General features: G+C 34.6%; 1 protein-coding gene across 42 annotated transcripts in view; it reads left to right on the top strand.

Annotated features, from left to right (window-relative positions):
* Positions 1-17,275, top strand: part of PTPRD (protein tyrosine phosphatase receptor type D) — a 2,321,819-nt gene that overhangs the window by 682,167 nt on the left and 1,622,377 nt on the right. The window contains exon 1 of one of the 42 annotated variants that reach the window (XM_032290725.1): positions 7,872-7,882. The exons of the other annotated variants lie outside the window; for them this stretch is intronic. The gene's annotated coding sequence lies outside the window, so the exon portion shown is untranslated. Of the gene's footprint in view, positions 1-7,871; positions 7,883-17,275 lie in introns of those variants that run through there. 42 annotated transcript variants of the gene reach the window in all.

Raw genomic sequence — 17,275 nt, 5'->3', positions numbered from 1 at the left:
TCAATAGACAACTTAAAACAGGATGGGAAGAGGCTTACTGTGACTACCTTTCTCTATTTTCCTGTGTTCATGACAATTTGGCATACATTCTCATTAAGGACCTTTATTTCTACAAATTTGTCACCTTAATGCTGATGACAAGAATTCTAACATTCAGTGTAGTACATGTAATCCTCACGACAGCTCTGAGGGAGACACTATTATAATAGCTACAATTTGCCTGCGATAAAACTGAGACAGTGATTGAGGCATTTGTCTAAGTGTCCAGAGAATAAGGCATGGGTCCCAGGCAGTCCAACCACAGCACCTGACTCTGAAACATTATACTACATGGACCCTCCCTGGTGAAATTCTCAGCCATTGGAGTCATGCTGCTTAAGGTCAGATCTTGACATTGCTATTTTCTGTGATCTGTAGTCCCTAATCTCTCTACTATTAATATTGCTTCTGTCAGATGGGACTAGCATTTATAAGATTTCGTGGAGGCAGTATTTAAAGGGGTTTATTCAGTGCCTGTTAGAATGGAGATGAGGAGTAAAAGTGAGCTGTTTCTGTTAATGGTTAGAAACAGCCAGTGTCCTTTCTTCTCTTCCTCTAAGGTATGTCTAAAGCATTTCTAAGTTTTTTTTTTTTTTTTTTTAATCTTTTTCCCTTCTCCATGATTCCTTAGGAGCAGTTAACAATGACTGAAGGAGTCTACAACTGAAATATACCATCATTCAGATGATGGACTTTGTCCCAACGCTACTTAACCCCATTCATGACTTTTTTTCTAAAACAGTTTGCACGGCTCAATGTGACTACATACTTAAGTGAATTCAGATAATAAGCAGGACATATCTTTTTAAAATGATTTGTGATACTCTTGTTGTGGAGATTCTTATTTTAATAGCTGAGCCTTTTATGAAGAATTATTTGTTACTCACTTTGAAACCCCTTAGCTCTACAATGGAAGCAAGAGATTTTACTGATAAGGTAACTCCTTGCTGCCATGGCACATGCCTAAGTTAGAAACAGTTTTAGTAAAATTTACGTTGAGAAGGACATTGGATGTGTCACAAGGAAAAAAAAAATCACTACGTCTATGTACCTGGAAAGTCTGAAGATTTGAGTAAATATGACAATATGAACTTAGAATTGTCAATTTAAGATGGGCTCCTTTTATCCTTTATTAAAAAACCAAAAGCCAGCAGAGTCAAGGGCATAGTTTCTCTATGTGTAAATACCAAAGGGGAAAACAGCATGCTTCCATGCAATCCCAAGCCTGTCTAAAACAAGTAATAAGAAACTGACTTTGGTGCTTGCGTTTAGCAATATATTCGAAAGCAAACAAAAGACAGCATACATACATGCAATTATCTGTTGATATTTCACACAACATGCTCACTAAGGAAAGACATGCTAATAAGCATAAATAGTATTCATTGTACACTTACTGTATGTCAGGCTGTCTTAGATAATTTTCAAGAGCTGTAAGTTTTAATCTTGACAAACTAGCATAAGTACTATTAATACTTCACTTAACAATTGAGAAATCTGAAGAGTGGTGGAGCTTAAAACACTTACCCAAGTCACACAGCCCAAAGTTAAAAGCAGATGTTTGAACTCACATCTGTGTGGCTCCAGAGACTAAGTTCTTAGTCTCTTAGAATTCATAGGAAACAAGTGGTAGGTCAGAGGAGAAAAAGCAGAGTAGGTAATAGCCTTTCTTTAATAAATACTGTTAGAGTCACAGAAAGCTCTGACTCCTTAGCACAGCATAAGGTATTTTTGAATTGACCTGTTGTCTACATATTCAAACTCGTTGCCTAACATCACCTGCTGTCCCCGAGGAGTGCTCTAAGTCCATCCTGACCTGCTCCCTTTTCTGCTAATCCATGACTATCATGTCTTTAGACCTGCCTCAAGAGTTTCCTCCTTTTTGAAAGCCTTCTCTCATTTAACAACCAACTCACATATCATTACTTCTTAGAAGTCTTCCCTCTTCCTTCTCTTAAATACACCTGTTCCATTTACTCCGAAGTAAAATTGACAACCACCCCTGAGGTTCCACAGTATTTTTATTTTTATTTTTCATGATTGTATGGTTCTAGCATTTCCAGAACTAATATTCTTTCAATTTTTAAGAGCAGTTTGAATTAATTCACATTGTGAAAAATTTGCTAATTTGGACTCTGTCATTGTGTGTGTGTGTGTCCTCATTTGAAGGTCTATTGTAAATGACAGACTTCTTTTATTACATATTGTTGAAATAAGTTAGAATCCTAATACCCAAATTAAATTATGAATTTTTGTTAGCATCCTATTTTTTAATGGACATATTTTCCTTTCCAAGTGAGAAGAGAAACCAGAACAAAAATAAGTATTATTTATTTCCTTATATTTCAAATGAAAAAAATGAGTTAGATCTTGGAGTACACATTTTACTTCCTGGTTTTGAACACAACGCAAATTCCATATTTATCTTGACAAACTAAGCCTTTATTGTTGATTATATTTTTAAAATGTTTGACTTTTGAACAGTAAGTCATAAGCAATAGAGATAAAAACGAATATATTTTTCCTGAAGAAATGTGAATATCATCTAGCCTGCTAACCATAGTTCAAATAGGTGTATAAACTAAATATTAAAAAAAAAAACTTTATAAACTAAAAACAATCAAACCCATTGTAAGATTCTAATGGAAAAGCAGGGTTGCCCCACTCCTAACCCACATCAAGAGGATTTACTCACATTTCCACTATGAGTCATGATTAAGTTGTAATTTTCTGCTTTTTCCTGCTAAGACAATTATTGTCCTATCCTACTAAGCTTCTTTAGATTTTACTCTACATCCTTAAATACATGTGGAATTATACAGAAAGAAAACATTCTCATTCTCTCAAAACTTTTCTAAATCTTAAGCAACATATTTACCCCATGACCTGCACCTGTCTTCAACATATGTCATGCATGTTAAAGTAGAGCACATGTTTCTAACAAGCCGCCAATCACGTTACTTATTGTCCTAGTAGCAGTTAAATATTTGATAGATGATTCCTTTTTCCCCCAATTTGAGAAACCCTCAAACTGAAATAGATATATTTATGGTTAAATTTCAAAAGTCCATATAGGCCCCTCTGTCCGCCCCCCGCCCCCCACCCCGGTCTCTTTGTCTCATGCTCACACACACTTCAAATCTCTGATGTGCCATATATATATATGCATGAAAAAAATGCTCATAATAATGGAAACAGGGACATTGTTTGTTTCCTTTTGGAACAAGCAGAATCATTTTAAGTAAGAACTTCACTTGGGCTTAATTTGTTTGTGAATCCAAGTGTTTAGTCCTCAGTGTTGCTTTGGCAGCTTTCTAATTATCGTGAGATAGTGCATGGTACCCTTCAGGAACTAAACTGAAGCCGTAAGTTCATCTATATATATCACCTCTAAAGCGTTCAGTTGATAATTGCTTTATCTTGATTTGAATTTGGGGTTTTCATTAATTCCCTTCCTTCCAAAAAAGGAAGACTGTTACACGTTTAAACATCAACTGGCTCTACCTACCCAAATTTCATTGTTTGACTACATAGTTCATGCTGCCTTTTTAATAAAAATAAACTCTATCTTCGTGGAAAGTGATATTGCCACTTTATTTCCTTGATTTATTCAATGATGCTACAGTCTGGTTTCCATTACAATCGAGTCATTCTCATTGAAGAAATTAAAACATCAAACATAAAAAATTGAGTAGAAAGCAGAGCCTAATTATGAAGGAGAAAACTGTTTACACTTAGAGGCATTTCTTTTTTCTCAGTGCCCATAGAATTCCAATTACTGTTAATGGGACTTAGAGGGATCTATTGAGTGGCAAATAGTCTTAAAGTTTTAGATCTTAGTAATAGAAAATGAAATTTAGATGCATATGATTCAGTTTAAAGGAGTCAAATAAGTTTATCTGAATTTGACAAGGATTGTTTATATATCTCAGTATTGTATTACAGATTTTTTAAAACATTTTATAAAAACAAGACATTCTATCTGCCTGATTGACTTTTCTACTAAACTTCTTGCTAAATTCAAATTAGCTGGCGGTAATAAGAAATATTTTATACATCCCTAGGCCCATCAGATATCTTTGAATACTATTATTGTATATAGTACCACTATATAAAGTACTACTGTAAAAGTACCACTGTACTGTTACTTTTTGGCCGTTATAGACTCCCATTATATTTTTAGTGTTGTCAGTTTATTCATTTTCATTCAGTTACTTGACTCAAGTTATGGTGCATTACAACTTGAAAATCGTGTTACTATATTTTCTTTTATTTTGGGAACAATCTTTATTGAGCTCGTATATTTCCACTAAGATTCTAAGTCAGATATATAAATAGGAAACTTGTTGAATGTGTAGTTTCAGCCAGCAAGAGACATTCAGCTTCATCTGAGGTGACAAGATAGGGATATATAATTAGAGCATAAGACAGTTTATGCAGAATGAGGTATAAAAGGTGGCTGAATTGACATAGTATTTGTCTACTTTTAATCATAGCTTTAAGACAACTGAAATAACGTTGGCAGTTGTAGAAAAAAAGGGCTGCCGAGTTTACAAAGACAATTTTCTAAACATTGACTGGCTTAATGTTTGAATGGATTCTGGCTTAATGGCTTAATGTTTGAATGGATTGTGCTTTAAATGTTCTCAGGCAAGTGAGAACATTTATATAAGGTTCAGTATGTTCAACCTATATTCACTCCAATTTTCTTGATAAAGGACTTGTATAGCTGGATGGATAGAAAATCAATTTTTTTGTTGGTAATTCTTTAACTACTGCCTTTAGCTTCCTTTATTGTGTTTCTCTATAACTTATTGTTTATTTGTTACCACTTTCTCACTTTGGTTGTCTTAAAATGAACCTCAAGCTTAACATGCTTTTCTTTCTCCTAGGATAACTTGACCAATCCTAAATTTCTGATACACTTTTTATATGTTCAGTGCTTCATTGCTTGGTTTGTGATTTTAGAAAGCTAACAGTCTTCTTTAATCATCAACTTTTTATAAAGTTGTTTCTGCTGTCAGAAGCAAAACCCAGGATGTTCTGCAACTTAGGTGAACTAAAATTTGCTTATACTTGTTTCTACATATTCTTTTCTTCTACCTGATTCTAAGATATTTTCTATGAAATTCTTTTTCTTATTTTTTAATTGATACATAATTGTATAAATGGATGTGTCAAATTAGGGTAATTAGCATGTTCATCACCTGAAACCTCTATGAAATTGTTTTTAAAAGCACTAGTGGAAATAATACCATGACTAATAAGAGACATATATGATAATTTTGTTTTGCATGTTAATGGACTGTGACTTCTAAATTTTAATGTAGTTACGTTTTTATAATTGAATATCATATTTGCCAGGCACTGTATTAGAGTGCCTTATTTCATCATCTTATTTTATTGTTAGAGTAAGTGAAGGCATGGAATTGCCCTCAGTGTTGCCAGCATCCTGCTTCCCACACTCTGTCATAACATTGCCCACATTGTACTGTCAGCTAAGTCATCACTGTCAGGGCAAAAATAGTCTTCTTCAGTATTTAACTACCAAAATGAAGCACACCAATTGCTAATAGCTAGCTTCATTTAATGGTCCTTGAATGAATCTTTACTAATGCTCCTGGGAACTTTCAACCTTGTATACAAATGAACAGACTTTATCATATTAAATAAAAATTCAAAACAGAAGGTCCATAAGAAATTATTCTTCTTGTTCTCAATTTTGGTTATTTATTAAAAACCACTGTTTCAGCAAATGCATTGCCTATTGTTAAACAAGGAGAAGATGATCAAAGCATGTTGTTCCTGCCTCACATTTCTTGGTTTTGAAAGTTCTAATTCCAAGTTTTGATAGAGCAAGAAAAATATAGTAATCCTTATTCTTGAAAGAAGAGAGTATGTATCTGCCTGTGAGGTATATTTAAATAAATACATTTTAAATATATGCATATGTATGTATATACAAATGATATCAGTTATTCATTTAACCTAGTTTTAATTCATCTTTGAAAGGAGATATGGGTCCTACACTGATAACAGGGGTTTTGAGGGTTAAGATAAAACACATGCTAAGCCCTCAAAGAATATAACCGGTAATAGCTGTTACAATTTATATTGATACATTTTTAATGGATAACAATCATGAGTTAAGGTTAAGATCCTCAACACGACACTCTCTATATATATTCTATCACTTTTCTGTCTTTTCTGTCTCAAAATGTATGCTCTAGGAAGACACAACTACTTATTGCTCCTGGAACACGTGATGCTTTTTATCTTCCTGTTCTGATCATGCTATCCCTTTTACCTGGGATGCCCTCTCTTCTATATTCACCATTTCATTGTTGTATTTTTAAAGCCTCCTAGCTAGTTAGAATACCTTATGCTGCTGTGTATCTATTGCATAGTATCTTTTCCTTGCTCTTGCCACAGTGTACTATGTCTACATAGGCCTCCATCACTCTTAGCACATTATACTATGCTATTATATATATGATTTGCTATTTATGTGAGTTTTAAGGGAAATGATATCTTAACGTCTCCTACATCTATAAATGCTTCAATAAATGTTGAATGAAAATATAAATGACAGTTGAAAGGTGGAGACATTGTAATATCCCTTGACCTTATATAATTCTAACTCTAGGGATAATATCTGAACTTTGACCTTGACTGTACATGTGAGACAGTTAAAGTTCAGTGATGGATATCAGAATACATCCAGTATTTCTGGTTACAGTTTATTCTGTTTTCTTAACATATAATATGACTATATTTAGCATTGTACCTTGCTATATATAGCAAGGATATATATATAAGGATATATGGGCATACAGTTGAAGCAGTAGATGGTGAAAATTCTTAAATCTTGTAATACTTCTTTAGTTCAGTGTGGTTTCCAGATTAATTCATAGTATGTAAATAATTTGCTTTTAGACAGTAGAATTATATTCAAAGGGATCTCCCAAGTAAACTCCAGACTTCTATTCATCATTTTTTGGGTTTATCTTTCTTAGTGGGTCCAGCATTTTAGGTGTACCAGAAAGAGAAGAGACGTAAAGTCCTTATTTGGCATAATAATAATGAGAAAAATAATAGTGTTAATATTAAACCTAACTGAGAAGAATATTAAAGCCATATATGATTAATCTGCATCTTTTCCCATGTGGAAAAAAAAGTAATGTAAAAAGAATTGCTTTTTAATACAGTTCTTAAAATCTTGAAACAAGTGATGACAATATGAATGCAAATTAAGAAAGTTTCAGAGCAATGACATTTTGTAAAGGGAAAGTGAACGTAGGGATAGATGAGTTTAATACCTGTTACTCCAATCTGGAGCATCTGCTAATCTATGATAAATAATTTTCACATAGAAATGTCATAGAAATTATAGGCTAAACTTATTTGGGAAATTAAATTAGTTTCAAGCAGGTAAGCCTGAATTTATATTTTTATTCTAAGATACCTATGTTCCTCTGTGCAACTAAATGTAAATTATAGTTTAAAATGTGAATAACTTACTCAACCAAATAACTGATAGGCTTTGTATAAATTCTTCTTCCTTGAGTTCCTGCCATTGCAATTGTTTTTGAAAGGATTTTTAAAAATTTCTTTGAAAAATTTTAAATTAGAAAAATGTAAAAATTGTACAGATAATTTCCATATATTGCACACTCACGTCACCTCTTAGGAACATCTTGCATTAATAGGTCATGTTGTTTCAGTTAATAAAGAAATATTGATACATTATTATTAGCTGAAGTCCATATTTTATTTGTATTTTCTTAGTTTTTGATGAATGTCCATGGATATTTAGTTATGTGTCTTTAGGTTCCTCTTGGCTGTGACAGTTTCTGAATTCTCTTATTCAGAATTCAACTTATTGTTGAGTATTGATCGGTCAGATATTTTGCAAGTTGCCCCGTTGTTTGAATGCGTCTTGTGTTTTTCCTCAATGTAAAATGAAGATAATTGGTTGTAGGGAGGACAGACCACGGAGGTAAAGTACCATTTTCATCTCATCCCATTAAAGGTACATGCTATCATACTGATAGTGGCCTTGATCAGCTGGCTGACGTAGTGTGTGTCAGGTTTCTGCACTGTCAAGTTTGTCTCCTCCTGTCCCCAGTTTCCATACTGTACTCTTGGAAGCAAGTCCCTACATAAGACCACACCTCAGGAATAGAAAGTTATGCTCCACTTTATTGAGATAGAGTAGCTACGTACGTTACTTGGAATTACTCTACATGGATGGTTTGCCTCTTCACTTCTTATTTTGTTGTTCATATTGTCACAGCTTTGGCCATTGGAAGCTATCTCAGTTGCTCCTGGGCTCCTTTGACATACCCCCATCAATGAGTTCTTTTTTTGTTTTTTTAATTTTTTGAATATATCCTTATATTCTGCCACTACAGGTTGTTCCAATGTATATTTCCTGCCTCAGACCTAGAATCAGTCATTTATTTAAGGAGCCCTAATTTCTTTTATTAGAGAATGTTATTAGAAACCAGAATCAGGGTGCTAGGCATGTTTATTGCTACTGTCTGCCATTTCTTCTAGGCCCTCTAGGCAGACAGAGCAAAGAGTATATATGCTTAATAGTAACCCATGGATAGACACATCTCTCTAAAATATCTCTATGTAAACATCTGTGTATTAAGCATGAGTTCATACCAATGTCTACAACTCTAATCCATCATCACATGTGTCAGCCTAGCTTCCTCTTCTTGCTTATCTGAAAAAGCTCATTCCTGGTTCTCACTATCTGCTATCCATTTATTTAGTTGTTTCATTCCGATATTCATATAGCGATATCACACTGCTAACCTGTACCCTATGGAAAACAACTTTATCAAGTACACTGTTTTTGTGTGCCTCCTTTTGTGTTTAGCATTACAGACTTATTTTCAAAGTTACTTAGGTCAGCATCTTTCTTCCTCATCCTCTTCAGTGAGGATTTTTCATATATTTGTAATACAGATAGATTTTCTTGTTGCAGTATGCTTTTTCTAGGGTCATCCAACCTGCTAAAATTTTAAAATGTCTATACATTAAGTTTTACTCTGTGCTATAAAATTCCATGGGTTTTGACAAATATGTACTGTCATGTATCCACCATTACATCATTTGGAATAATTTTACTGTTCCAAAAACCCCTTGTGCTTTACCTATTTACCCCTTTTCTTTCCTTTCAAGGCTCTGGAAACAACTGATCGCTTTATTCTTTCTATAAGTTTTGCCTTTTCCAGAATAACAATTTTAATCATAAATATGTCAGTGTTCAATATTGGTTTATTTCACTTAGCCATCGAAGGTACTTTTAAGATTTCTGTGGCTTGATAGACTGTTTCCTTTTATTGCTTAATAATATTTTATTATATAACTATACAACAGTTGGCTTGTCCATTCACCTGTTGAACATCTTAGTTGCTTCCTGTTTTTGGAAATTATGAATAAAGCTGCTGTAAACTTTTGCAGGAAGGTTTTGGTGTGAACACAACTTTTTGAAGTAACTGGGTGTATACCCAGGAGCATGATTGTTTTATTAAATGGTAAGACGATGTATAGTTTTGTAAGAGCCTACCAAATTGTTTTCTAAAGTGGCTATACCATATGCATTCCCACCTACTGCCCTGCATTCTCACTAGCATTTGCTATTGTCAGTATTTTTAGTTTTCACCCTTCTAATAGGTATATTAGTGTCAATAGGTGTGAGGTTTTATGATACTGAGCATAATTTAATATTTTTGCCATCTGTATATTTAAAGTATCTGTCCAGATGTCTTATGCATCTTAAATTAGTTTGTTTCCTTATTGCTGAGTTTTAAAAGTCCTTTGTATATTTTTGGATAAAAGTTCTTTGGCAGATATGTGTTTTCCAAATAAATGACCCAAGCTGTGGCTTGTCATTGATTATTTTACACAGCATAAGTTTTTTATTTTTATTTTTGAGATGGAGTTTTGCTGTTGTCGCCAGACTGCAGTGCAATGGCGCAATCTTGGCTCACTGCAACCTCTGCCTCCTGGGTGCCAGTGATTCTCCTGCCTTAGTCTCCTGAGTAGCTGAGATTACAGGCACTGGGCACAACACCTGGCTAATTTTTTGTATTTTTAGTAGAGATGGGGTTTCACCATGTTGGTCAGGCTGGTCTTGAACTCCTGACCTCAGGTGATCCACCTGCCTCAACCTCCCAAAGTGCTGGAATTACAGGCATGAGCCACCACGCCCAGCCACAGCATAAGTTTTTAATAAAGTCTAATGTATCCTTTTTTCTTTCGTAGATTGTTTTTGGTGCTGTATCTGAAAACTTCTTGCCAAACTTAAGTCACTTATATTTTCTCCTGTGTATCTTCTAGTTGTTTAGAGTTGACTTAATATTTGGGTGTTTGATGTATTTTGAGTTATGCTTTATGAAAGGTGTAAGCTCTGTGTCAGGATTCTTGTCTGAAACACAAACACAAATAGACTTCCAGTCACTCCAGGATGTGCCGAAAGATATCTTTTCTCCATTGAATTGCCCTTGCTTTTTAGTCAAAGATCAGTTGACTGTGTTTATGTTGGTCTGATTCAGAAATCTCTCTTCTATTTTTTTCCCCACTTTGTCTTACGATGCTGATCTTCTATCCTGTTGATCCACGTATCTTTTGTTTCACCAATACCAGGCTGTCTTGATTACTGTAAATTGTGAGTAAGTCTTGAAGTCAGGTGGTGACAGTCTTCCAACCTTATGCTTTGATATCGTGTTAGCTATTACGAATCTTAGGCCTCTTCATATAAATTTTAGGATTAGTTTGTCCATATCACTAATGTTTTGCTAAGGTTTTTTGCTTTTTATTTATGAGAGAGACTGGCTTACAGTTTTATTATTATTATTTTGCTATGGCTGTGATGACATTAGAATGAGATAGCAAGTATTCTCTCTGCTTTCCTTTGAATTTTAATTTCAATTTCAATGTTTTTAAAAAAATCTTTGGATGTTTAGTGTTGTAATTGTTTTGTAAATATGCTTGCTCTTTTCAAAATTAAACCTTGTTTATCCGTTTTCTCCTTCAAAACATTAATAATTTTAAGTGTTATTGTCTGCATCTCTACAGCTCCTTTCTTGTTAAAGTTAGTATCGTATGTCTTCTGTAATTTTAGATTGTATACTGTTTGTCAGGATTTTATTTCTGAGCATTGCATATGCTTTGGATTTTTGAGATATATTAAAGAAAGGAGTTTTCTTTGCCTCTGTTAACATTCCCATGGACAGTAGTAGCCCTGGATCACTTTTTATGTGTTTTTTTGTTTGTTTGTTTTTAATATGGGAGGTATTTTTTACAGTCAAAATGAATACAGTGGGCATACTTTTTTTCATCAGTGAGTAGGCTTTTTCTCAAACAAATTTTAATTAGATGTATATTATCCATGAGCTTCAGCTATATATGGGGTTCTCAAATCCAAATTTCAACTTAACTTGAGCCCAATGCTCTCTTTTCACGTCTGACCCTTAGCTAATTAGGGACCCTGATTTCTTTTTCTACCATTTATGGGTAGTTATAATATAAATATCCACTTTTCTTTTCATCTAATACGTGTTTAAAATTGATATCGAATACAGTTTATTTATGAATTTTATGTGTATTCTATTTTAGTGACATGGGGAAGATAGTTATTTAGATTCTTTAGGGCTAGAAAATAATCTCATTGCTCTCTAACTTGTGTTTTATTAATACTAATACATTGATCTGTCTGAATTATTGGGTAACTAGCTCCTATGAGCCATTCCTTTGTCTGATTCACCTATGTCCCACCTCAATTACCTGAAATAACTATTTGTGAAGACTAGATACTTAAAAGGATACAAATGTGTGACAAAATGATAAAACACACAATGAAACATTAATATATTCTGTATTAATTTTTAATATTATGGGTTTCTCCTCACTTGAAACATAATCCACTGATTTTTGAAAACCCATAAGCACATATTAAAAACAATGAACAGGATTTCTGAACTCAGGTAGCACCTACTTATGACTATTTAAAGCTTTCAGTTTCATGCAGAAATAAATATTTCTGATCATCTGACTCGCAGTCTCAATTGAATCACTACTCTAATTTTGTCTTGTAACACTTTAAGCAATTTGGTAGTTTTGTTTTGTAAAGTTTGGCTTTAATCAGGCTGAGGTAAACCTTACCTCAATCTCTTTTACATTATTTTCTTTCCCAAAAAAGAACAAAAGGTAACTCAAGTTGATGGCAAGAAAAATACCTCTACGAAGGAATATGTGATGAATGGAGGACTGTATATTAGATTGGACACTTCTAAAATATAAGCAAAATCTGGAACTTTTTTAAAAGCTTGAGTTTAATATGTGATCAGCAGGTGATGTGTTGGTTCATTTGCAAATAAATGTGGCCTTCATCAAATGTCTTGTACAATTTTAGATCCCCCCCCCCCAATATTCCTGTTATAATTTAAAAATTGCTTGATTACTCTTTACTGAATAGGCCTTCTGATACTTTTTCAGGAGCATGTAGTTACATTCAGTTTTGGAAAAATCTTTGTTTTTTGAGAGTAATATAAGTATTCTCTTAACAGCCCAAATATGCAGAGTTCAGTGTTGTGGCCAATGTAAAGTTGGGTACCAAATTGATATGTAAGAAGACAGGATTTTATTTTAAAATTCATAAAATGTTAACCAAAAAGAGAGAGAAAATTTTTTTAAAAAATATAGATTAAATGCACACATATCCTTTACTTCTTTATGTTCTTGTGGTTTCTTTTAGGATGGTAGTCACTTTACACTTTTACCATTTACGACTCATTTACCTATTCACTCATTCATTGATTTGTTCTTTATCAATTGCAGCTCCCCCTCCAGTGTTACACTGGAGATAATTTCCTTTGCTTGCTGTCAGTACTTCAGAGGACCTTAAGCTGTTAGGCTTTCTATGTCTACTACATGATGGGAGTAGATTGCCTCTCTGTCTTCTTCATGCATTGTTTCACTAAACTTTGGTATTTAGTTTGATCTATAATCTTCATTTTTTAGTGGAGGCCTTTCACTTGCCCAATTATTTATAAAGTGAGCCGAAATGGCATCTTTATCTTAATAGGATTTATATTAAAACTGAATTTCGTTTGTTTCCGAATCTCATTCTGAATAAGATGTAAGTTGATCTCATCTCTTTGTAATATTTTTCTAGCTAATCAATATAGCCCTTTGAAGGAAAATTCTACTTATATTGTATGTATAGTTACTTGTATCTAGTACTCTATTAATCTATGTTTCCATATGCAAATAAACTTGCTGAGATACAGAAATTGCTATGAAAAAGGAACTGCTTGTTTCAGGTGGGAGGGAGGATTACTATTTACTTCATATGTATAATGATGTTTATTATATAGATGTTGTATTCCATTTCTAAAAAGAAAACTAGTCAATAAATATTCATGGATTTCATATTGTGCTGTCATAAATGACAGATTTTCTATTTTGCATTATTTTATATTGTTTTAAACCATGAAAAATTTGTCTGATTATACATTTTATAAGTAATGTTTTTATTAACAGTTTTCATATGAGCATTTTCATAATGTTAAAACAACATTTAAAGTTGTTTAAAGTAATTTTTAGAATAAGTATAGCAAATAATAGGAAAAAGAATAAGTTAATAGAAAAAAGATGATACAATTATATTACATGACTCTCTAAATAGAAGAATTTATTGGTAAGACTGTTTATAGGACAATGATCTATACACACACGCGTGCGTGCACACACACACACACACACACACACACACACGCAATTTTTCCTTTGAGACAGAGCCTCAATCTGTCACTCAGGCTGGAGTGCAGTGGCACGATCTAAGCTTATTGCAACCTCCACCTCCCAGATTCAAGTGATTCTGGTGCCTCAGCCTTCGGAGTAGATGGAATTACAGGCATACAACACCATACCCAGCTAATTTTTGTATTTTTTCTAGAGTCACAGTTTCACTGTGTTGGCCCGACTGGTCTCAAACTTCTGACCTCAGTGATCTGCCCACCTTGGCTTCCCAAAGTGCTGGGATTACCAGCATGAGCCATAGTGCCCAGTCTGATCTTTCAATCAAGTGCCCTAAATACCTAGAGTCCTTAAAGGTAGCAAATGGATGGAAAAATATGATTTAAGAAAAAAAAAAAAAGCATAGCAAAGAAATCCTCCAGTTTACACAAAAAGCAGCTGCAAAGGCTGATTACAATATTGAGTATGTGTATGCCAATTTCTTCTGTGTGTCATATGGTGTATGTCAATAAAACCCTACGGCGGGAAGTAAGAGAGATATAGCATGACCATGGCATAAAGCATTGCCAGATGGTACCCGCAAAAAGTAGTTAAAATATGTTTAAAACTGGTCCCTTCAGTGGTGGTTACAATGAGCATGGGACTGAGGCGATCTCTGAGAGCCTAAGTCATATAAACCAATATCACAGACTGTTAATTTGATCCAGTACAGATAACTGTGTTCTGCATGATACATTGTTTAATGTTATTGTAGCTGATCGTTGTGTTAGAATTCTCCAGAGAAGCAGAACCTAAAGGGTGTGTGTGTGTGTGTGTGTGTGTGTGTGTGCGTGCGTGTACACATGTGCACACACATGAACACAGATTTTAAAGAATTGGGTTCTGAGATAATGGAGTCTAAAATCTGAGGCTCAGGTGACAAGGTCATTTGGTTTGAAACCTAAAAAAGAGTTGATGTTGCAAGTCCTAAGGCCTTCTTCAGTTCCCTCTATATTAATTTTTATTTCAGTAGCTTTTGGGGTATGAGTTTTTGGTTATATGAATGAATTCTATAGTTTTGCTTTTGGTTACACGGATGAGTTCTATAGCATTGAATTCTGAGATTTAGTACACCTGTCACCTGAATGGTGTACACTATATCCAGTATATAGTCTTTTCATCTCTTGATCAGGTGACGTCAGTCTTTTGTTCTTTTCATGCCTATGACTGATAAGATGAGGCCCACCCACATTATGGACGGTAGTCTGTGTCCATAAATTTTACCGATTTAAATGTCAATCTCATCCAAAAAATACTGCTGCAGAAATGTCCAGGATAATGTTGACCACCTATCTGGGTACCATGATCCAGGCAAGCTGACATATAAAATTAGCCATCCATTTGGGTTTTGTGTAAACAAAACATGTAAATCTAATGGAGGTATGATGTAGGTCACCACCTTTGCATTTTTCAAGGCTTTGATGTTGGGGTTAATTTTTGTACTTCAACCTAAAATTCATTGTTGCATAGGATGTTTTTTGGCTACCACAGTGTCCCTTACCCCACAAGTTTGAGAATTTGTATGGGAGCTCTTCTACTTGCCAATTATGTCTTTCTTATATAGGCGTTTAAGAAATGTTTACATTTTTAAGGCAAATAGCTGCCAGACAAGTGAACATATCAGAAACCCTGTGGGATGGGTTTGGAAGACATTTCTCTCCTGGTCTTCATAGCCCTCACTCTAACTGGAGGTTCATGACAGTGTTACAGGTACTTTATTTTCAGTGTTTAAACCCTATTCCCAACAGTCTTTTTAATTTCTGTGCATTCACCGTTCCCCAGTGAATAGTTACCCTTGCAAAATGGTGCAAGGACTTTTTAGGAAAGAGAGAGTATTTATTATATATATTGTTAATAGTGTTGGTCTTCCTCAGGAAAACCAGTCTCCCATTCAACCACTGGACTCTGGATTTTGTGAACAAACTTGATTGTTAAAACAAGTGAGAAACAATCTTCTGTTGTAGCTAATGATGTTGGCCTTCTGCTTATCATCATTCTATATTCCAACAATTTTGTAATTGAACAACACCCTTGTTTGTTTTATCTACCTCTTGGTCCTAGGAATACTATCATTTCCCAGTTGTTGCCGAAAATGCCTATGGATCAAGGCACCATGACAACTGATGCTGGAGAGGATGTGGAGAAATAGGAACACTTTTACAGTGTTGGTGAGATTATAAGCTAGTTCAACCATTGTGGAAGACAGTGTGGCGCTTCCTTAAGGACCTAGAAATAGAAATTCCATTTGACCCAGCAATCCCATTACTGGGTATATATCCAAAGGATTATAAATCATTCTATTATAAAGACACATGCACATGTATGTTCATAGCGGCACTGTTTACAATAGCAAAGACCTGGAACCAACTCAAATACCCATCTATGATAGACTTGATAAAGACAATGCAGAATACTAGGCAGCCATAAACAATGATGAGTTCATGTCCTTTGTAGGGACATGGATGAATCTGGAAACCATCATTCTCAGCAAACTGACAGAAGAAGGGACAATCAGAAAATCAGACACTGCATGTTCTCACTCATAGGTGGGTGTTAGCAATGAGAACACAGGGAAACAGGGAGGGGAGCATCACACACTGGGCTCTGTTGGTGGAGACCAAGGGAGGGACAGGCATGGGGTGGGGAGTTTGGGGAGGGATAACATGGGGAGAAATGCCAGATGTAGGTGATGGGGAGATAGAGGCAGCAAACCACATTGCCACATGCGTACCTATGCAACAATGATGCATGATCTGCACATGTACACCAGAACCTAAAGTACAATTAAAAAAAGAAAGAAAAAAAATTTACATCTTTTATATCTACCTTGCTTCTATGATTTAAGTGCTGTCATCTGGCTTCTTATATTTTAAAATTCCACTAAAGATCCCAATAATCTCCAACTCTTTAACCAGGACTAAAGAACATGGCCATGTGTGAGCTTTTCTAAGTTACCATTTCTCCTTTCACCAGTGGACTTTTTCACTGCATTAGGATTGTGTCCTCTAGAGTCTCCTAGGTACATAACTGTCAGGTGGTGAGTTCTCAGATCTTACCTGGTAAATATATTCTAATTTTACTACCGTCCCAGGCTCTGAGCTTCCTCAATACTTAGCAAAAAATGTTCTAGCATCTTTACTTCACTTCCTGTAAGCCATGATTATGTGCAATCTTCAGGGAGTGACTCCAGTGTACATATTTGGGCCAAGGCCAGGTGTTCTTACCCACATACTGTATTTAAATCATGAGTAAATTCTTGGTGTCAGTAAATTCTCTTCATACTAGTCTTTACATTGCTTCCCTACCTTAGTCTAATAAACTCAAGTGACTGCCACATACTTAATTTTGTTTCCTGCTATAAATAGTAGCTCGGCACTACAATTCCTAGGGTGTATAATCTGTTTCCTCCTGATGTGGAATT

This window comes from Sapajus apella, unplaced genomic scaffold, assembly GCF_009761245.1.
Source record: "Sapajus apella isolate SASKATOON/1434 unplaced genomic scaffold, GSC_monkey_1.0 scaffold24, whole genome shotgun sequence".
NCBI classification, from domain to species: Eukaryota; Metazoa; Chordata; class Mammalia; order Primates; family Cebidae; genus Sapajus; species Sapajus apella.
Note: the sequence above shows the minus strand (reverse complement) of the source record. Positions and strands in the feature narration are given on the sequence as shown.